The sequence below is a fragment of the Hordeum vulgare genome, chromosome 1H (genome assembly GCF_904849725.1).
Source record: "Hordeum vulgare subsp. vulgare chromosome 1H, MorexV3_pseudomolecules_assembly, whole genome shotgun sequence".
In the NCBI taxonomy this organism is placed as follows: Eukaryota; Viridiplantae; Streptophyta; class Magnoliopsida; order Poales; family Poaceae; genus Hordeum; species Hordeum vulgare.
Window position 1 is genome coordinate 437,525,268 of NC_058518.1, and position 23,008 is coordinate 437,548,275.

At 43.5% G+C, this 23,008-nt stretch overlaps 1 non-coding gene across 1 annotated transcript; it reads left to right on the plus strand.

Annotated features, from left to right (window-relative positions):
* The first annotated feature begins 17,490 nt into the window (after positions 1-17,490).
* TRNAD-GUC lies at positions 17,491-17,562 on the plus strand. The gene has a single exon. It is a non-coding gene; the product is annotated as a tRNA-Asp (tRNA).
* The last annotated feature ends 5,446 nt before the right edge of the window (positions 17,563-23,008 follow it).

Here is a 23,008-nt window from a genome sequence, read left to right on the forward strand (position 1 = left end):
GCGTGTGCGGTCGGACTCAGAACAAACAACGACGAGAACCGGCAACTAACAACGGATGCAAGTTTTTGAAAACGGGCGGCAACGGAGACGCCGATGCAATGCAGATGATGCGCATGATGCGATGATGATGCGACAAATAAAAATAGACACACGACGAAAACGGAAAGAGAGGGGAATCTTCGGGAACGTCGGCATCGGGCTGTCACAAGGAGGCAGCCTTGGCCCCTCCTCCGAAGAGAGGGTCGGCCGAACCAAAGGAAGAATCCACCTTCCTTGTGGGAAGGTGGATCACTTTAGAAGGTGGACTACTTTGGGAGGACTCCTCCTTCCCTTCCTTTTAAAAGTCCTTTACCCTTTTATATCTTCTCCTAGCCGCATGGGCCTTTGGGAGAGGCTTTGTCCAGACCACTGATACATCTCCGTCATATCTATAATTTTTGAATGTTTCATGCCAATATTCTACAACTTTCATATACTTTTGGCAACTTTTTATACTATTTTTGGGACTAACATATTGATCGAGTGCCCACTGTCAGTTCCTGTTTGTTGCATGTTTTTTGTTTCGCAGATTATCCATACCAAACGAAGTCCAAACGCAATAAAAAACCTATAGGGAATTTTTTTGGAATATTTATGATTTTTGGGAAGAAGAATCAACGCGGAATGATGCCCGAGGGGGTCACAAGCCCCCTAGCCGCGGCCTGGGGGTGGGGCCGCGCCTGGCGGGCTTGTGGACCAATCCCTAAGGCGGTTGGGGGCCTTCTTTCGCCACAAGAAAGATAATATCCGTAAGAAAATCATGTTAAATTTTAGCTAAATCGGAGTTACGGATCTCCGGGAATTTAAAGAAATGGTGAAAGGAAGAATCTGGGAGGCGCAGAAGAACAGAATGACACACAGAGAGAGATCCAATCTCGGAGGGGCTCTCGCCCCTCCGCCGCCATGGAGACCATGGACCAGAGGGGAAACCCTTCTCCCATCTAGGAAGGAGGTCAAGGGAAGAAGAAGAATAAGGGGGGCTCTCTCCCCCTCTCTCCCGGCGGCACCGGAACGCCGCCCGGGACATCATCGTGTGACGGCGATCTACACCAACACCTCTGTCATCTTCACCAACACCTCCATCACCTTCCCCCATCTATATTCAGTAGTCCACTCTCCCGCAAACCGTTGTACCCTCTACTTGAAAATGGTGTTTTATGCTTCATTATTATCCAGTGATGTGTTGCCATCCTATGATGTCTGAGTAGATTTTCGTTGTCATATCGGTGATTGATGAATTGCTATGATTGGTTTAATTTGCTTGTGGTTATGTGCTACTTCTCAAACAACAGCGCCAGAAATTGACACGTTGACGGAGACTTGCTTGCGTTGGTTTTTCCCTTGAAGAGGAAAGGGTGATGCAGCACAGGAGCAGTAAGTATTTCCCTCAGTTTGAGAACCAAGGTATCAATCCAGTAGGAGAATCTCGTCAAGTCCAGAGTACCTGCGCAAACACAAAAGAGATTGCACCCAACGATATAAAGGGGTTGTCAATCCCTTCAAGATTGATTGCAAAGTGAGATCTGAAGGCGGAAAGTGCAACGAAGAAAAAGAGTAAGGCTGAAAATATGGTGTGAAGTAGACCCGGGGGCCATAGTGTTCACTAGAGGCTTCTCTCAAAATAGAAAATATTACGGTGGGTGAACAAATTACTGTCGAGCAATTGATAGAACCGCACAAAGTCATGACGATATCTTAGGCAATGATCATACATATAGGCATCACGTCCGAGACAAGTAGACCAATACTTTCTGCATCTACTATTATTACTCCACACGTCGACCGCTATCCAGCATACATCTAGTGTATTGAGTTCATGACGAACAGAGTAACGCCTTAAGCAAGATGACATGATGTAGAGGGATAAACTCAAACCAATGATGAAAACCCCATATTTTTAACCTTGATGGCAACAACACGATGTGTGCCTCGCTGCCCCTTCTGTCACTGGATGAGGTCACCGCACAGTATGAACCCAAAACCAAGCACTTCTCCCATTGCAAGAATCATAGATCAAGCTGGTCAAACAAAACCCACAACTCGAAGAGAATTACAAGGATATGAAATCATGCATAAGAGAGAGAAGAAACTCAAATAATATTCATAGATAATCTGATCATAAATCCACAATTCATCCGATCTCGACAAACACACCGCAAAAGAAGATTACATCGGATAGATCTCCATGAAGATCATGGAGAACTTTGTATTGAAGATCCAAGAGAGAGAAGAAGTCATCTAGCTACTAGCTATGGACCCATAGGTCTATGGTGAACTACTCACGCATCATCGGAGAGGTCATGGTGTTGATGAAGAAGCCCTCCGTATCCGAATCCCCCCTCCAGCAGGGCACCAGAATGTGCCCCAGATGGGATCTTGCGGAGTCAGAAGCTTGCGGCGGCGAAAAAGTGTTTTCGTGGCTCCCCTGATTTTTTCTGGAATTTATGGGAATATATAGGCGAAAGACCTAGGGCAGAGGAGGCCCAAGGGGCCCACAAGCCTGGGAGGCGCGCCCCCCTGGCCGCGGCTAGGGGGCTTGTGGGGTCCCTGGTGGGCCCCTCACTTGGTTCTCAAGTCCCCGATCGTCTTCTGTTTCGGAAAAAATATTTTTGGAAGTTTCATTCCGTTTGGACTCCGTTTAAAATCCTCCTCTGAAAAAGGGTCAAAAACACGGAAAAAACAGGAACTGGCACTTGGCACTAAGTTAATAAGTTTGTCCCAAAACAGATATAAAAGGCATACAAAACATCCAAAGTTTGACAAGATAATAGCACGAAACCATAAAAAATTATAGATGCGTTGGAGACGTATCATTATGTTGTTGTCCTTTGGTGCCCATCATATGAGCGCGCGCGTGGATCACACCATAGGGTTAGTAGTATGTTGATAGGACTATGTATTGGAGGGCAGGGGTGACAGAAGCTTCAGCCTAGCATAGAAATTGATGCATACGGGATTGAAGGGGGACCAATATATCTTATTGCTATGGTTGGGCTTTACCTTAATGAACGTTAGTAGTTGCGGATGCTTGCTAATAGTTCCAATCATAAGTGCATAGAATTCCAAGTAAGGGATGACATGCTAGCAGTGGCCTCTCCCACATAAAACTTGTTATCGGTCTAGTAACATAGTCAATTGCTTAGGGACAATTCCGCAACTCCTACCACCACTTTTCCACACTCGTTAGACTAACGTAATTGTTTCTTTATCTAACCAGCCCCTAGTTTTTATTTACGTGTTCTTTATTTTCTTGCAAACCTATCCTTTCTCGTCTACAAAGTACTTCTAGTTTCTTACTTGTTCTAGGTAAAGCGAACGTAAAGTGTGCGTAGAGTTGTATCGGTGGTCGATAGAACTTGAGGGAATATTTGTCCTACCTTTAGCTCCTCGTTGGGTTTGACACTCTTACTTATCGAGAAAGGCTACAATTGATCTCCTATACTTGTGGGTTATCAACCACCAGGGGCTGGTCCACCTCTTCTCATAGCCCACAAGGCTCTTGGGTCGTCACACCCCTCCCGGTGGTCCCCAGGCACCCTCTCGGCACTCTCAATACACTACTAATGAGCCCGAGACCTTTCTGGTGACCAAAACTAGACTTCCTATATATCAATCTTTACCTATGGACCATTCCGGAGCTCCTCGTGACGTCTAGGATCTCATCCGGGACTCCAAACAACCTTCGTTCACCAACACCTATAACTCAACTATACCAAAACATCATCAAACCTCAAGTGTGCAGATCCTGCAGGTTCGAGAACTATGCAGCCATGACCGAGACACTCTCCGGTCAATATCCAATAGCGGGACCTGGATGTTCATATTGGATTCTACATATTCTACGAAGATCTTACCGGTTGAACCTCTATGTCAAGGATTCACACAATCCCGTATACCATTTCCTTTGTCCTTCGGTATGTTACTTGCCCGAGATTCGATCGTCGGTATCGACATACCTATTTCAATCTCGTTACCGGCAAGTCTTTTTTACTCGTTTCGTAATACAAGATCTTGTGGCTAACTCTTTAGTCACATTGCTTGCAAGGCTTGTTTGTGATGTTGTATTACCGAGTGGGCCGCGAGATACCTCTCTGTCACACGGAGTGACAAATCCCAGTCTTGATCCATGCTAACTCAATGAACACCTTCGGAGATACCAGTAGAGCACATTTATAGTCACCCAGTAATGTTGCGACGTTTGATACACCCAAGTCATTCCTCCGGTGTCAGCGAGTTACATGATCTCATGGTCATAGGAACGTATACTTCACATGGAGAAAACAATAGCAACAAAATAACATGATCATATGCTACGTTTATAGTTTGGGTCTTGTCCATCATATCATTCTCCTAATGATGTGATCCCGTTATCAAGTGACAACACTTGTCTATAGGCAGGAAACCTTGACCATCTTTGATCAACGAGCTAGTCAACTAGAGGCTCACTAGGGGCAGTGTGTTGTCTATGTATCCACACATGTATTTGAGTTTCCAATCAATACAATTCTAGCATGGATAATAAATGATTATCATGAACAAGGAAATATAATACTAAACAATTTATTATTGCCTCTAGGGCATATTTCCAACAGTCTCTCACTTGCACTAGAGTCAATAATCTAGTTCACATCACTATGTGATTGTAATGAATCTAACACCCACATATTTGTGGGGTTCGATCATATCTTGCTTGTGAGAGAGATTTTTAGTCAACAGGTTTGAATCTTTCAGATCCGTGTGTGCTTTACAAATATCTATGTAATCCTATAGATGCTCCTACCACGCGCCATTTGGAACTATTCCAAATGTCTGCTCTACTATATGAATCTGGTTTACTACTCAGAGTTATTCGGATTAGTGTCAAAGCTTGCATCGATGTAACCCTTTACGACGAACTCTTTTATCACCTCCATAATCAAGAAAAATTCCTTGGTCCACTAGTAACTAAGGATAACCTTTGACCGTTGTCCAGTAATCCACTCCTGGATCACTTTCGTACCCCTTGACAGATTCATGGCAAGGCACGCATCAGGTGCGATACACAACATAGCATACTGTAGAGCCTACGGCTAATGCATAGGGGACGACCTTCATCCTTTCTCTTTCTTCTGCCGTGGTCGGGCTTTGAGTCTTACTCAAATTCACACCTTACAACACAACTAAGAACTCCTTCTTTGCTGATCTATTTTCAAATTCCTCAAAAACTTGTCAAGGCATGCATTTCATTGAAAGTTCTATTAAGCGTTTTGATCTATCTCTATAGATCTTGATGTTCAATGTTTCAAGTAGCTCTATCCAGGTTTTCCGTAAAAAACTCCTTTCAAACAACCCTTTATGCTTTCCAGAAATTCTACATTACTTCTGATCCACAATATGTCAACCACATATACTTATCAGAAATTCTATAGTGCTCCCACTCACTTCTTTGGAAATACAAGTTTCTCACAAACCTTGTATAAACCCAAAATCTTTGACCATCTCATCAAAGTGTATATTCCAACTCCGAGATGCTTGCTTCAGTCCATAGAAGGATCGCTGGAGCTTGCATACTTGTTAGCATCCTTAGGATCGACAAAACCTTCTGGTTGTATCACATACAACCTTTCCTTAAGGAAACCATTGAGGAAACAATGTTTTGACATCCTATCCGCAAGATTTCATAAATAAATGCAGCAACTGCTAACATAATTCCAACAGACTTTTAGCATCGCTACGAGTGAGAAAGTCTCATCATAGTCAAGTCTTTGAACTTGTCACAAACATCTTTGCGACAAGTCGAGCTTTCTTAATGGTGACCTTTCACCATCATCGTCTGTCTTCCTTTAAATATCCATCTGTACTTAACAGTCTTACAACCATCAAGTAGTTCTTCCAAAGTCTACAATTTGTTTTCATATATGGATCATCTCTCGGATTTCATGGCCTCCAGCCATTTGTCTGAATCTGGGCCCACCATCGCTTCTCCATAGTTCGTAGGTTCATTGTTGTCCAAAAGCATGACCTCCAAGACAGAGTTACCGTACCACTTTCGAGCAGTACGTGACCTTGTCGACCTACGAAGTTTGTAGTAACTTGATGCGAAGTTTCATGATCACTATCATCATCTTCCACTTCAATTGGCGTAGGCGCCACAGGAACAACTTCTTGCGCCCTGCTACACACTGGTTGAAGTGACGGTTCAATAAACTCATCAAGTTTCCACCATCCTCCCACTCAATTCTTTCGAGAGAAACAATTTCTCGAGAAAGGACCCGTTTCTAGAAACAAACACTTTGCTTCCGGATCTGAGATAGGAGATGAACCCAACTATTTTGGGTATCCAATGAAGATGCATTTATCCGCTTTGGATTCGAGCTTATCAGGCTGAAACTTTTTCACATAAGCGTCGCAACCCCAAAATTTTAAGAAACGACAACTTAGGTTTCTCCAAACCATAGTTCATATTGTGTCGTCTCAACGGAATTACGTAGTGCCCTATTTAAAGTGAATGCGGTTGTCTCTAATGCCTAACTCAAAAACAATAGTGATAATTCGATAAGAGACATCATAGTATGCACCATATCCAATAGGGCGCAACTATGACGTTCGGACACACCATCACACTATGGTGTTCCAGGCAGCATGAGTTGTGAAACAATTTTCACATTGTCTTAATTGTGTACCAAACTCGCAACTCAGATATTCATCTCTATTATCATATCATAGACATTTTATCCTCTTGTCACGATGATCTTCAACTTCACTCTAAAATTACTTGAACCTTTCAATAATTCAGACATGCATTTTATCAAGCAAATACACTAGTATCTACTCAAATCATCTGTGAAGTTATAACATAACGATATCCACTGCGTGCCTCAGTACTCATTGGACTACATGCATCAAAATGTATTACTTCCAATAAGTTACTTTCTTGTTCCATCTCACTGAAAACGAGGCCTTCAGTCATCTTGCCCGAGTGGCATGATTTGCATGTCTCAAGTGATTCAAAACCAAGTGAGTCCAAGCAATCCATCTACACGGAGTTTCTTCATGCGTTTACACCAATAGGCATGGTTCTCATGTCTCAAACGATTCAAAAACGAGTGAGTCCAAAGATCCATCGGTATGGAGCTTCTTCATGCATTTTACACCAATATGACTCAAGCGGCAGTGCCACAAGTAAGTGGTACTATCATTACTACTTTGTATCTTTCGGCAACAATATTATGAACATGTGTATCACTACGATCGAGATTCAATAAACCATTCATTTTAGGTGCAAGACCATTGGAGGTATTATTCAAATAAATAGAGTAACCATTATTCTCTTTAAATGAATAACCGTGTTGCGATAAACACAATCTAATCATGTCTATGCTCAACGCAAACACCAAATAACAATTATATAGGTTTAACACTAATCCCGATGGTAAAGGGAGCGTGCGATGTAGTTTCATGAAGTATCCCTTCTTGCCCTTGCCCTTCTTGAAACTAGTGGTTTTACTAACCATCAACAATTGGTGCTCCTTTTTTATTTCTACTTTCGGAGTGTCAAAATAGTGAATAGCTCAAGGATCATCATATCTATCTCTGATGTGTTATAGTTCACCACGAAGCTCTAGTAGCTTGGTGGCAGTGACTTTGGAGAACCATCACTATCTTATCTCGAAGATTAATTCCCACTCGATTCAAGCGATTGTAGCACTCAAACAATCTGAGCACATGCTCAATGATTGAGCTTTTCTCCCTTACTTTGTAGACAAATAATCTTGTCGGATGTCTCATACCTCTCAACAAGGGCACGAGCATGAAATCACAATTTCATCTCTTGGAACATATCATATGTTCTGTGACATTCAAAACGTCTTCGGCGCCTCAATTCTAAGTCGTTAAGCATTACGCACTGAACCATCACGTAGTCATCAAAAACATGTATGTAAGATGTTCACAACATCCACAGACGACGCTCAAGCTTCAGCAGACCGAGCGGTGCATTAAGGACATAAGCCTTCTGTGCAGCAATGAGGACAATCCTCAGTTTACGGACCCAGTCCGTATAATTGCTACTATCAACTTTCAACTAAAATTTCTCTAGGAACATATTTAAAACAGTAGAGCTACAACGCAAGCTACAACATAATTTGCAAAGACCTTTTGACTATGTTCATGATAATGAGTTCAATTAATCATATTACTTAAGAATTCCCACTCAAATAGACATCCCTCTAGTCATTCGAGTAGTGCATGATCCAAATTCACTAACTCAAGTCCGATCATCACGTGAGTTGAGATTAGTTTCAATGGTGAACATCTCCATGTTTATCATATGAACTATATGATTCATGCTCGACCTTTCAATCTCTTGTGTTCCGAGGCCATGTCTGTACATGCTAGGGTCGTCAAGTTTACCCGAGTGTTCCGTGTGTGCGGCTGTTTTGCACATGTTGTATGTGAACGTTGAGTCTATCATACCCGATCATCACGTGGTGTCTCAAAATGACGAATTGTCGCAATGGTGCACAGTCGGGGAGAACACAATTTTATCTTGAAATTTTAGTGAGGGATCACCTTATAATGCTACCGTCGTCCTAAGAAAAATAAGGTGCATAAAAGGATTAACATCACAAGCAAATCATAAGTCACATGATATGGCCATGAACTTGTGCTTCTTCATCTCTATCACCAAAGCACCGGCATGATCTCTATCGTCATCGGCGCCGCACCATGATCTCCATTATCGTGCTTCCATCAAGGTTGTCGCGCTATCTATGATGTTACTACTAAAGTTGTTGCCTAGCGATATAGCAAGAGCATGTGCAAGCGCAAAATAAATTTAAAGACAACCATATGGCTCCTGTCGGTTGCCGTAGCATCGACGTGCAAGTCGATATATTGAACTATTACAACATGATCATCTCATACATCTAATATATCATATCATGTCATTGGCCATATCACATCACAAACATACCCTGCAAAAACAAGTTAGACGTCCTCTAATTTGTTGTTGCATATTTTACGTGGCTGTTATGGGTATCTAGTATGATTGCATCTTACTTACGCAATGCCATAACGGTGATATGCAAATTGCTATTTAACCTTCTCCAAGGACCGCCTTGGTCAAATCCAATTCAACTAAAGTTGAAGAAACAGACACCCGCCAGTCATGGGCCGCTTCAGTCCAACAATGTTGCCGAATCAAGAAAAGACTCGGGAGGGCAGCAAATTGAACATCAACGCCCACAAACTCTTTTGTGTTCTACTCGAGATATCATCTACGCATGAACCTAGCTCATGATGCCACTGTTGGGGAACGTTGCATGGGAAACAAAAAAAATCCTACTCACCGAAGACCTATCATGGTGATGATCATCTACACATACCCTTGTAGATCACTAGGTGGGAAGCGTTAAGAAACGCGGTTGATGTAGTGGAACGTCTTCGCGATCCAAATCGATGCCGTCCCACGATCCGTCCGATCTAGCGCCGAACGGACGGCACCTCCGCGTTCAGCACACGTACATCTCGACGATGACTTCTGCCTTCTTGATCCAGCAAGAGGGGGAGGATAGGTAGATGAGTTCTTCGGCAGCGCGACGGTGTGACGGCGATGGTGGTGGAGCTAGTCCAACAGGGCTTCGCCTAAGCACCGCTGAAAACTAGACCAGAGGAGAAACGGATCTAGAGAGAGGGCACAACGTGGTTGATTGTTGTGTCTCAAAAACCCTCAAAACCTTTAGTATATATAGGAGGAGAGGAGAGGAGGCATCCTTGGCCCCTCCTCCAAGGAGAGGGGTCGGCCGAACCAAAGGAAGAGTCCAACTTCCTTGTGGGAAGGTGGACTACTTTGGGAGGACTCCTCCTTCCCTTCCTTTTAAAAGTCCTTTACCCTTTTATCTCTTCTCCTAGCCGCATGGGCCTTTGAGAGAGGCTTGGGCCAGCCCACCAGGGAATGGTCCACCTCTTCTCACAGCCCACAAGGCTCTTGGGTCGTCACACCCCTCCCGGTGGTCCACCGGCACCCTCCCGGCACTCCCGGTACACTACCGATGAGCCCGAAACCTTTCCGGTGACCAAAACAGGACTTCCTATGTATCAGTATTTACCTTCGGACCATTCCGGAGCTCCTCGTGACGTCCAGGATCTCATCCGGGACTCCGAACAACCTTCGGTCACCAACACCTATAACTCAACTATACCGAATCGTCATCAAGTTTTATGACACGGTTGCTCTGTTGAAGGCAAGATGACCATTGCGGATGGCAACAAAGAAGATCATGAGTTTCGCTTCTTTTTACTCAACTTGGATTTAATCATTCATTCACTTAATGTGCTTTACACAATGTATAGCCAGTACGATTTATCATGGGATAGAGGGATGGCATTGGTTAGAAGCTTAAAAAATCTTTTTACTCGAATGTTGAGGCATCTATCTTCAGGCCCAGCCCTGAGGGGGGGCGAGCGGGGCGGCCGCCCCGGGCCCCCATGTGCCAAGGGGCCCCCAATTCTGCTCTTAGTTGGCCTAGCACCTAGCCTAGAATGCCGATATATTTATCCACTCCTGCAATCTTTTCCTTGATTTACGTACTCCAACAAGAGAAAATGGGCGTCCAACTCCTGCAATCTTTTCCCAAATTTTTCTCACCTTCCTTCATTCGTGTGCTAGTAGTACGACTCAGGGCCCTTGTGATTGATTACTAGAGCAGTTAGTGCATGCAATTAATTCAGCGTAGTTGTGATAAAAAATCCGCTCTTATTTTATTCCTTAATCTTGTAGCAAAAAATGCCTTCCTTAGTCCACATGCCTAAAGTTATGCACCTAATTTGTGAGAAAATTAGAAAAACATAACTAATGGAAAGTGACAATGCCACACATGAATGAGAATAGATCAAAATCGTGATCGTGAAGAATAAATCAAGATCGGGAAGCTTAATATCCATCTACTATGCGTGCATGGTGCCGCCTCAGGTCAGAGCAGGTCTATTTCGAAGGAGGGCTGGACTGCCGGAGATAGTGAGCACGACCTCGCACAAGACAACACGGACTCGCCGGGAGGCTAGATCGTACTGTTAGGGTACGATTACAATTATAGAAGCAAAGGTATGTCTCTAATCATTATTTGTACCGATAGTCTATGACCTAGCTAGGAAATTTTATCATGATGGTATGAATGATCATCGACATGGCCTCTGCGCTGTTGCAATTGGATACTAATAATCGATTTATGAGTATTGTTAATGGATAGATAAAATTGGATTTGATTTTTTTGTTTGGCAACTTGCTTGTAATTGCTATGGAGGTACACACTAGTCTGAAATCTAAATGGATGACAACGTGAGTGATCATTGGGAGTTAAATCATGGAAGAGGTCCATTTTGAACCCTGAACTCGTACATGTCTGCCGAAATTGACCCCCAAGTACAAATCCCTGTCGATTGCACCCTGAAGTAACAAATCCAGATTTAAATCTAACCTTAGAGTGGTTTGATGCTAATAACTGACGACATGGCCGTAGTCAACCAGGATTTTGACGGGTGGGACCATTTCTTAACTGCACCGCACCTACTCCAACGGAAATATCCAGTCGATTGGGGAACAAAGCTAGGGTTCATCGGGCGGTGAGAAATCAGATGAGGGCGGAGGAGAAATCATAGTGCCACGGCGGAGGCTAGCGCCGGAGAGGGAGAGGGATATGTCGTGGTTGTGGAGTGCTGATGTGTCGGCTCGAGGATTCCGTCGTGATGCAGGAAGGCGAGCGGCAGATGCGCGTTCGCCGGTGCGCTACCGCGAGGATGCCATGGCGTACGAGCCTGCGAAGATGTGCTGGTGCGATCCTCCGAAGAAGGCACCGCGCTGGATCTCGTGGAGCCATCAAAATCCAGGAAGGAGATACTACTCCTGCATGGACGCGCTGGTGAGTTCCCCATATCTTATCCTCTCTGTTTGATTTTCTTCTCCTCTATGTTTGATTTCTTCTCCTCTCTGTTTTGATTGTTTCTTCTCTCTGCATTTGAACAACATGGTGGCTGCGGCTATGTTGAGTGGCATGACTCTGAGCTGCCCAAATTTCTAAGTGACCTGATTGGTGATCTTCGTGATGAGGTGTGGATGCTGAAAGGGCAGAGGAGTGTGTCTCAAGTGGAAGATCACACTGCAACTATGACTGCCAATGATGATGAAACAACAATGATGCTTGTATCTGTGCAAGATGAACTGAGGGAGAAGAATGAAGAATTGCTTGCTGTGAAGGCCAAATATGATAATGTTGTATTTGTGTTCACTGTGTTTGTGTTGGGTGTAGTTGCAAGCAAGATGTTCATGCAGTGTTGGCTTTGTAAGCAATGTAGTTGCACTGCAGTTGCAATGTAGTTTGCTATGGACAAGTACTAGATCATTGTAATAATTATGGTGTGTGCAATGTAACAAGTTTGTGTTAAATTGTCCCTGTCATTTTGGATTCCATCTATTTTATAGCATCCATAGCATAGAGCATCTATTTTAGATCTTAATTGTACTCCAGTATAGCATATAGGTCATATAACATCCATAGCATCCATTGCATCCATTGCAACATGATAGTAACATCCATTACAGGGCATATACCATCCATAACCTGATACATGTTTGTTTTCAGGCTATCACAAAAGTAGATGTTTGCAATATTACATTTCAAATGTTTTCAACACTGCAACATCATCAAAAGTAGTAGAACATGCAAGCTGTTGGCATAACTAGTAGTTTACACTGCAGGTGAAGTACTTGTAGCTTGGAACTCAGGATGCAACCCTTCTTCCTCTCTTTGCTCCAGTTCCTCTCACTGTAGAAGTAGATGCTCCAGGTGTTGTGACTGAAGATGATCCAGCTGCAGTAGTTGCAGCTCTCTTCCTTGGAGGCTTGAACTTGTTGGCATTAGTACCAGGTGCAGAGGCTTGAGGTGCACTGGTTCTAGCTGCTGCTTGTTGAGCAGGTGCACCGGTTCTAGCTGCTGCTTGTTGAGCAGGTGCACTGTTAGTACTTGCTGGTTGTGGGTGTGGTTGAGATGCAGAGCCAGAACCAGATGCTTGCTGGTATTTGATTAAGACGGAAAATAGTTAGGCATTTAAAATAATGTAAAAGCATATGCAAGCATATAATTGACTAGAAGCATTTAAATTCATGTAAGAGCATGTGCAAGCATTTAAATTCATATATACCTCAATTGTGCTCTTTTTCTTGCTAGTTTTGGTGAGATGTGCATTCTTCTTCTTTCCTCTCTCAGGATTCTTCTTGCAACCTGACTTGTTGTGTCCAGCTTCTCCACACATAGAACATTTAATTATGGTTCCATGTTTGCTCATTTTTTTGCCTTAGGAGCTTATGTTTCTTCTCTTCTCTTGTCATTTTTAGGCCTTCCAGGCATTCTCACATAACTAGGAGCTTGAGGCCTAGGATTCTGAGATACAGGCCACATCTCCTCCCCTTCCACTGGCTGCAAGCAAGGACCATATATTTTCTTGAAAACCTCAACTGAGTAGCAAGGATGAATATACTCATCAATTGTCTTCTTACACTTGTAGATAGCAGAAATGACATGGTGGCAGGGGAGACCAGACAACTGGAATTACCCACAAGAGCATGTCCTTGCTTAAATATCAACAGTGTACTGCCTTCCCCTTCCATTGATATGCTTCACTTCATACCCATTTTCTCCATTCCAAATCACTTCAAGATATTGTGTCCAAGCAATAGATTTTTTGAGCTTCTTTAAGATACCAGGGCATATTGTCCCTGTCATTTTCTCACCCTTCTCCTTCTGCTCTTGAATTCTCACAAATATCTTTTTCCTGATCTTCTCTAGCATGGAAATCAGTGGATAGAACCTAGCATCAACAATTGCATGGTTAAATGACCCACATAGATTATTGTCAACTGACTCACAATTTGTTCCCACTGGAAAAAAGCCCTAGCCCAATGCACTGGCTCTGTCTTCGTCATGTCTTGAGCTCCTTCAGGTGTCTCTTGTGCAAGCTTGGCCTTGTAATAGTTGAAATCTTGCTGATTGGATGCTTTGGCAACATCCCAGAATTTTTTCTGCCAATCATGAGCTCTGTGCTTCTTCCTCCACTTAGCATATATGTGTCTAGCACACATTATGTGCTCTGCAGCTGGAAGATAGTCCTTCATGGCATTGATTAGGCCCTTCTTTTGGTCAGAGATAAATACCCACCCTTCTCCATTGTTGTTGATGTCAAGATCCTTTATGAGTAAACCAATAAACCACTTCCAAGTTTCATTGGTTTCCTGCTCAACTGCAGCCCAAGCAAGTGGATACATCTGATTGTTAGCATCCCTCCCTATGGCACACAATAACCCACCCTTCACTCCCCTTTGAAGAAGCATCCATCTAGACCTATCAGTTTCCTGCATCCAGCCTTGAATCCTTGCTTCATTGCATTGAAACAAACATAGAAACTCTGAAATATATTTTGGTCCATGTTTGAAGGATCAAGGCACACATCAACAATGCTTCCTCGATTGCTCCTAAGCAGCTCCAATTGATAATCAAACACCCTGGTATATTCATTCTTCATACCACTCATCAATCTCTCCATCACAATTGCCTATGCATGCTTGCACTTTGAGGTTGAAACATCAGCAAACATGTCTTTCAGCACTGTGGCATTCATGCTTTCAATTTTCCACATAGGATTAGCTAGCATGAAGTGCTCATACCTCTGTGCAATCAATTTAGCAGTCACAAGCTTGTTGCATCTGTTCTGTGCACATTCATGATGATCATTAAATGTGATCACTTGGAATCTAGATGTTCTTGACCTCTTAGCTGCATAGATGAGCCAAGGGCAACCATCCCATCCACACTTGGCCCTAACCCTGTCACTTTCTGATTTCAAGAACCTGATACTCCTCTTAGTAACTAGACCATACCTTCTCAAAGCTTTGCAAAACTGGTTCTTGGTTCTGAAAATCATGTTCAATTCAAAGTGGGGTATCTCAGTGTCATTATTATACCTGATGAACTGGCTCTTTCTCTTCACTAACACCCCATCTGAATCTTCATCATAACTATATTCCTCATCAGAAGAATCATACTTCCAGTCATCTTGTTCTGTTGCTATTTGTTGCTCCATGTTGGCAATAAGATCAATTGGTACTGGACCTGTTGCATCACTTCCAATCCAACTCTTGCTATCTCTCATTTTTTTCTTGAACTTCCTAGCATGTCTCCTTAGCTCCACAACCTCTCAATCTTCTCAACTGTCATCACTATGTGGAATGTACACAAAGTCACTGTCTGAATCAGAATCAGAATCAGCAACATCATTCCCTTCTGCAGCAAGTGTGTGTTGAGTTGGATCAAGCACTTGAGAAAAATGGTCCTTCACTAACATTTGGAGGTTCAGTCACATTGTCATGCCTTCCAGTGCTTCTGTGCTTCTGAGGACTGCTAATAACTTGTCTGACCACACCTGTTGCATCAGTGATAAGCACATCAGTGTCAGATTTAGCAGGCTCTGCAGCTCTGATCACAACATCAGGTTCAAAATCTGTCCAATAAACTATCTCATCCTCAAAGTCACTCGTAGTGCTACTCTCAGCACTATCTTCTTCTCCATGGTACTCTACATAGACATATGCAATAGCACCAACATCTACATAATCTACCATCTTAAGACATTTGTTGTCATCATCCAGAAACATCAAGCCATTCACAAGTTCTTGACCAGGAATTAAGAAATAAAACTTCATAGACTCCTTCAGTGCAATGTGATCCTTCAAAAAGCCCTTTACTTCCTGCAGAGATAATTTGTCCCTTTCTATGTGTGACATAGCTTCATCTCCTAGAGATCAAAAGAGCTGAGAATGAGTCGTCAAATAAGCTCTACGTTAAGAGAATGGTGGAAACCAGCGCGCAAACTTCATTCTCTCCTAGGATGCATCATGGGAAAATCTCAAGACGATATAGTCATCCCTTTGGTCTTATTGACATAAGAGATGGCATTTATAGTCTATCTCTTTCTATATATGGAAAGTCAAGAAATTCTCATCGAAACATCGAGAAATTGCATCATATTGCAGATTGGGGCCAGTACGAATGAATTCCCCACCCAGATGGAAACAGACATGCAAAATCTCGGTGGGATCCATGCTATCACTGCAGTAGACAAATAGTAGGAGCAAAAATTAACCTATATGTACATTTCAACATCGAAATCTACGGCTAAATCGAAGAAATCGCAACTTGTTTGCCCGAAAAAAACCCTACCCCAAAACCTTTGTAAACCCTAACAAAATTGCCGCAATGAGAGCCTAAACTATGAGTATCGGAGGAGGAGGGCATCGGGGTGTTTACCTCCACTTGTTTGCGCTGCCGCGCCGTCACGATCGTCGCCGTACAGCCGATCACCCGCCGGTCGCCATTGCTGCCGCGCGAGAGAGGTGGAAGAGGGGAAGGCATGGAGGAGGTGGAGTTGTGGAGGGCTCTTCAACCTCGCGGGCCTGTCCAACACCCTCCCAGACCAGAATTAGTGGGCCGACCCAGTCCAGCTGTGCTCTTTACGGTCCAGCCCGTCGCCAACGCAAGCATTCCTGGCCACATGACCAATCCCCGTTTGGCAAAGCACACAAAGGTTCAATTTAGACCGGGATTTGTTACTTGAGGGTGCAATCGACAGGGATTTGTATTTGGGGGTCAATTTCGGCAGACATCTACCAGTTCAGGGTTCAAAATTGACTTTTTCCTTAGATCATCCATTAGTCTCTTTTTTTTGCGAACAAAATCATCCATTAGTCTTGACCGTGTGCGAGTTTTCACTGTATCTGATTAGGATAAATAAACCAGGAAATAAATTTAACAGTAAAGCTACCGAATGCATTAGTAAAGAGAGACTTATAAGTGAAAATTATTCTATTTTCTTTTATTAGTGATTCAAAATATTTTTTGCTATACTTATTTGTCTTTATGTTTAGGTCTTTAGTAAAAAAGACCCTAGATTTAGTTTCACCCTGGGCCCCTGAAATCTCAGGACCGGCCCTGTCTATCTTGTCATGATTCTCGTGGCAAGTTGCAACCAACACTGTTAACTAAAGTCACCGCAACGGAGGCTTTACTGGATTGGGAACAGAGAAATAGAATTGTAGAAACACATTACTACAGCCGCTGAAATTACTCAGTATTGATCTTTAGCTCCTTTGGTCGGAGGGTGCAATTTTACTTTGTGTTGCATGTCCTGGTTCCTTCTCTTTCAACAAAGCCTGGCAATAATCTTCGGTTTTGTTTCCAAAAGCATGTTATTATACACCAGTGTTTCTGGAATTCTCTTCCTCTCTGACGCCATGTCTTCCGGGTGACTGTTGAGCTGGGAGCGGGAAGGGAGCAATCGGCTGGAAGCACCACAAGAACTGCAAACACATTGACTATGCTGTCTTATGTTCTACCTGTACTCCTTAAGGAATTTGCAAACAGCAAAGTCGTTGTAGTATAGTGGTAAGTATTCCCGCCTGTCACGCGGGTGACCCGGGTTCGATCCCCGGCAACGGCGAATTTTTTTCTCTCTCGTTTCTTGCACTTTAAGATTTCTCCCCTCCCTGGTTTCCTTCTTTTTCTGAATGATTGAAAAGCAAATTGCTTTCCGACGGGCGTTTCTTTCCTGTTTTGAAACGGAACGCGAACATTCTCCTGCTTGTAGCCGGTTTCGGATTGGGCGCGAGTCAGTCAATAAAAGATGGGTTTGAAGCCAACACGTTCCATCCTCTCATCCCTTGCCGTCGATCGGGAACCAACTCCGCCTTCAACTACTAGAAGCTCCCATCCATCGCGCATCTGCTGATCGGTCAATGGACGAGAGGGTTTCGCTGATGATGATGCAGCCGGACGACTCCGCCCGCGCGGCTGTCCTCGCGCTCCCGTCGCCTTTGGCTTTGGCGGGCGACAAGGAGGAAGAAGAGCCGGTTTTCGGGGACGACGAGGACGAGGAGTTGTATGGCAGCGATGATGAAAGCTACTATGAGGAGGACAGCGACGACGAGGTCGACGTCCCGCTCAAGATCGATGCAGTCGTCGCGGCCGGGGCGAGCGGCGTCACGGGCGGGCCGCCACTACACCGGTGGCTGTACGTACCCGAAGGCCGATTCCTTGGGCCGGCACCGCGGTTCGCCTCCGCGGGGAACACGGCCGGCTTCCTGGGCGTCGCCGTCGTGGTGCCGCCGCCGGCTGATCTCCCGGCTGCCAGTAGCCAAGGACAAGCAGGTGGCAAGGAGATCTTGGTCCTCTACCGGTATACCGAGTTTGAGGCGGCGCCCGGCGACCTGGGGCTGGAGGTGTCCAAGAAGACGAAACTGCACTATCTCCGGTTCGCCGTCCCGCCGGCCGGCGACGCGGCGGGCTCGCTCCAGTGGGCAGGGGCGTCGCTGGCGCCGCTCATATACCCCTCCCACCACAGCAGCGAGCTCCAGGCCCTGTGGTCCAAGCTGGTCTCAAACGTGGCCGTGTGCATCCCGCCGGGGACCACGCGTCTCAAGGTGATCGCCGACGTCGGCATCCTCCGGCTCGAGGACTACACGCCGGGTCGCATGGATGTCGTGATGGACGCGCTGCAGGGAATGATAGCGGATCCATGGCCCGGGTACCACGTCGCCATGGAGCTGAGCCTGCCGGAGCCCGTGCACGCGCAGTGCGCGGCAGAAGCTGAAGCCGCCGACGGCGACTGCGGGCGGCCGGCAAAGCGGAGGAAGGTCGTGGCGGAGGAGGTCGCCGGGCAGGAGTGCTCCGTTTGCTTCGAGCTGCTGGAAAGCGACCTCGCCGTGTGGCCCGGGTGCTCCCTGCCCCACGTCTTCCATGGCGCATGCCTGGCGGACACCCTCAAGGGGAGCGAGATGTGCCCTCTCTGCAGGCGCAAGCTGTCTGCTCCGGACGACAAAGTCTAGACTCTTGCATTGCAACCCAACGTCTCGAGGGCATCCTTCTGTTTCAAGGGCAGCATTATTCAGATTCATGAATTCTGCTGGTTCTGGAATGAAATTCTTGAGTTTAATCAATGCATGTTGGACTATTATTATTATTTTCCTTTTTGTGATGTCATGTGATGATGATGCATGGCATAGAGTATTATTGCAGTTTTAAGTTTTACACACAAGCAAAAATGAAGTAGCTCTGTGTGGATGAATAAACCCAAAGTTCAGTAATCGACCATCATGTTCACAGTTTGCAATATACTACCTCCGTACTAAAATAATTGTCTTTGTACTAACTTTAATATAAAATTAGGGTCATGATAACGCCCACACGTGTGGACGTTAAGAGTCTTGTCACACGTCTCGTGTGGTATCTAAGAAAACCAGCTCACACGCCTACATGTGGGTCAAACAAATCATGCCCACACGTCCGGCCTCATGTCTCGCGGTCCCGTCCAAACGCCTACGTGTGGGCAAAACAGGTAACGTCCGCACGTCCGGTCTCCTACCCCATGGTCCCGCACGCCCGTGTAACAGCCAACACGCGCCCTCACCTCCGAACCCGTTCGGCCCCTCTTTCATGTTTGTTTAACTACAATTGCCATGGTTGCTGAACTGCAGTTGCCATGGTTGTTCAGCTACAGTCGCTATGTCTGAGCAAATTGCAATTGTCATCTCAGGTCAAATGTAGTTGTTGCCATGTATGGCCTGGTTTACTGCAGTTGTCATCTCAGGTCAAGTCCACTTGTCATTTATGAACAACTTCGGCTGTTGCCATGTATGGCCTGGTCTATTATAGTTGCCATGATATGAAAACTTTAAGAGTTGCCACCTACTAACACTAAACAGTTGTCATATAACACTTGATAGACAAGGCAAAAATAATATCTTGAAGTTGCCATATGCTTCTAAGCACACTAGGTAGTTACAAAAATAACATATTCAGTTAAGAGAGAGAGGGTTGTCATCTGCTTACAAGCACACTAGACAGTTGCCATGTACCACTACAAAAAAACATGGCAACCGACAGTTTGGGGGTGTGGGAGAGGAGACGGGTGGCGATCATGCGGGCAAGTGGAGGTGAAACAGGCGTGTGGGCGAACTGATAAACGCTCACACACCAGCTCATCTGCGTGTATGAAACAAACGTGTGGTCGAATTGATAAACGCCCACACACCAGCCATTCTACGTGCGTGAACGAACGTGTGGGCGACCGGATGAAATGCCCACACACGATCCCAGTCCTACGTGGCATAGAAATTTTGGCAAAACTTGCCAACATTCGTGCAAACCACAAACGAACGACAATCCATACGTGTGGGTGGTTTGCAAACGCCCATACATGTAAACGTTATCTTTTTGATAAAATTATACTAAACTTAAGATACTTATTTTAGGATGAAAGCAACACAAACTTTATTTTATGAAAACATACACAAACCTATATGCATCCCTGGACTTGTTTAAGTAGAGCAATGTAAATATTCACGCATCCCTGGACTTGTTTAAGTAGAGCAATGTAAATATTCACACACATCTGTTAATCTGTCACAAATCTATTTGCTAGAAGAAGCGGTCAGGGTCTCTCACGTCTAAAGCTCGAGAACTCGCTTGACACTAGACCTCAATCTCATATCCTAAGTGCTACAAGCTTAAAGCATCTTCAACAGATGTACTAAATAAGCAGCGCGCTCAGAAAAACGATTATATAGGGCACGTTGTTAAAAGTAGTGTTTCAGTAGCCATGTTATAACCCCGCATACAGTAAACAAACGTCAGCACACTGAGAAAAGTTGCATTGCACGTAGTTTATTTGATGTATCCGCTCCAGCACGCTGGACAAGTGAATCATGCACGTGAATCACCACGGATCTAAAATCTCCTGGCGCTGGCGCCTCCGCGTGTACGTGTCGTCGGCGCTTCTGCCGCCTCTCCCTAGCACGTCGTCGCTCCTCCTGCTTCTCCCGATGGCCACTGATGCTTCCTCAACCTTCTCTCCTAACCGTCACCCCTTGAGCGCACCGTTCCTTTGACGAACAACGTGCGACGATTGTTTGCAGCTCGGCGCCCACAAGGTGTTTGACAAAATACTTGCAAGGTATATATTGCTTTAAATTTTATATTTATAGATGAATTTGGTGCATGTTCACTAGTAGGAAACACGGCTTTGGTCCTGGCCTGATAAGAGTATGAGTCACGGTCGACTTACGAACATAGACTAATACGTGCATCAATCTCGGTTCGAGCGGTCAGAATGCTAGACGGAGCTTGGTAGACATTAGTCCTGGTTCGAATGAGACCTTTAGTCCCGGTTGCACACACCAACCGGGACAAAAGGGGTTTACCACCTTTAGTCCTGGTTGGTGTCTGCAACCGGGACTAATGGTCCTCCCTTTAGTCTCGGTTGGAGCCAAAAACCGGGACTAAAGGTCTATTTTCTTTTTTTGGCTTGTTTTGTTTTTCTAAACACGATAGTTTCTGTTTTTAGATTTGAAATAACTGTTAGAATATTTATAGTTTTTGAATGTATCTTTTCTGCTTTAGGTCACAAAAGTTATAAACTTTCTGCTAATGCTAGTAGTTTTCAAATTTGAATAGTTTAAATTTGAATTCTTTGAAATTTGTGTGAATCACTACTTTGTGAATAACTCTACTTTAAAATGGATTTTTGAGTGATTCTTTTTCTTGCTATTTAATACTAGTGTGTTTTGTCATTATATAAAATTTGGTAATTTTTAGGATATTTCAAATGTGTGTTTTAATCAAAATAAGATTTTGTTTACTCTTTTAGTTTTATAGCTCAAAAAATCATTAAATGCATGAAAAATAACAAATGAAGTGAGAAAGTGTTGAAAATTGATGACGTGTCTTTGAATTGTGAATATTGAACTCACAAAAAGTCTGGAATTCAAATAAGTTTGAAAAATGAAATGCCTTTGTAAGAGATGTGTATTCATCCGAAACCGTGATATTTCTGAATAGATTGTCCAGTTTGTACACGAAGTGCATCCATTTTTTGCCGTAACCCTCTCAACTTTTTAGCACATGTTATGTGGGTGAAATAATGATACCATGTCAAGTTTCAGCCTTTACAGAGTTCATTTGTAGTGTTTTTCAATGTCACGGTCATTTAGCTGAAAAAATTAATTAAATGCATGAAATATTCAAATAAAGTCATAAAGGGTTGAAAATTGATGACGTGACTTTCAATTGTGCATATTGAAATCACAAAAAGTATGGTGTTAAAATAAGTTAAAAAAAGAAATATCTTTGTAAAACCTAAGTTTTTCGTGTGAAACTGTCATACTTCGAAAGAGATTGTCCACTTTGTACACGAAGTTAGCACATGTTATGTGGATGAAATGCTGATACCATGTCAAGTTTTTAGCACATGCTATGTGGATGAAATGATGATATCTTGCCAAGTTTCAGCCTTTTCAGAGTTCATTTGTAGTTTTTTCAATTTCATGGTCATTTACCTTTTTAAATAAATGATGTCATATTTTACTTTAAAAAAATAAATGATGTCAATTTTACCCTTTTAAATAAATAATGTCATATTTGTATTCCTCACATTTTTCTGATGATAATGGATATATTATTTGTTGAATTTCGATTTATAGATTTAAAGATATCAATTATGCCATATTAAATGAATAAATGGCAAAAAATGAATAAATGATTTTATTTTCATTGAAATTCAATATTACTATTACTTATTTTTTTGATTTTTTTATTATTTTGATATTTTGTTTTTTGTGCTTTTTGAGAATTATTTGAGTTTTTCTTTTGAAATTTTTACCTTTTTAAAGTTTTTTTAGTTTTTAAATTAATTATTATTGTTTGTTAATCATTGTTGTTTATTTTAATAATTGTTTGGACTCAAAAAATTAAATCATGTGACATCAAGACCTAAGGGTTAATAAGATTGATAGCTTACTATTGTCAATAAAACAACAAGTACACACTTGGAAACTAGTGAAGATAGAACCGAAAAGTTAAGCGTACTTGGGTTGGAGCAATGAGAGGATGGG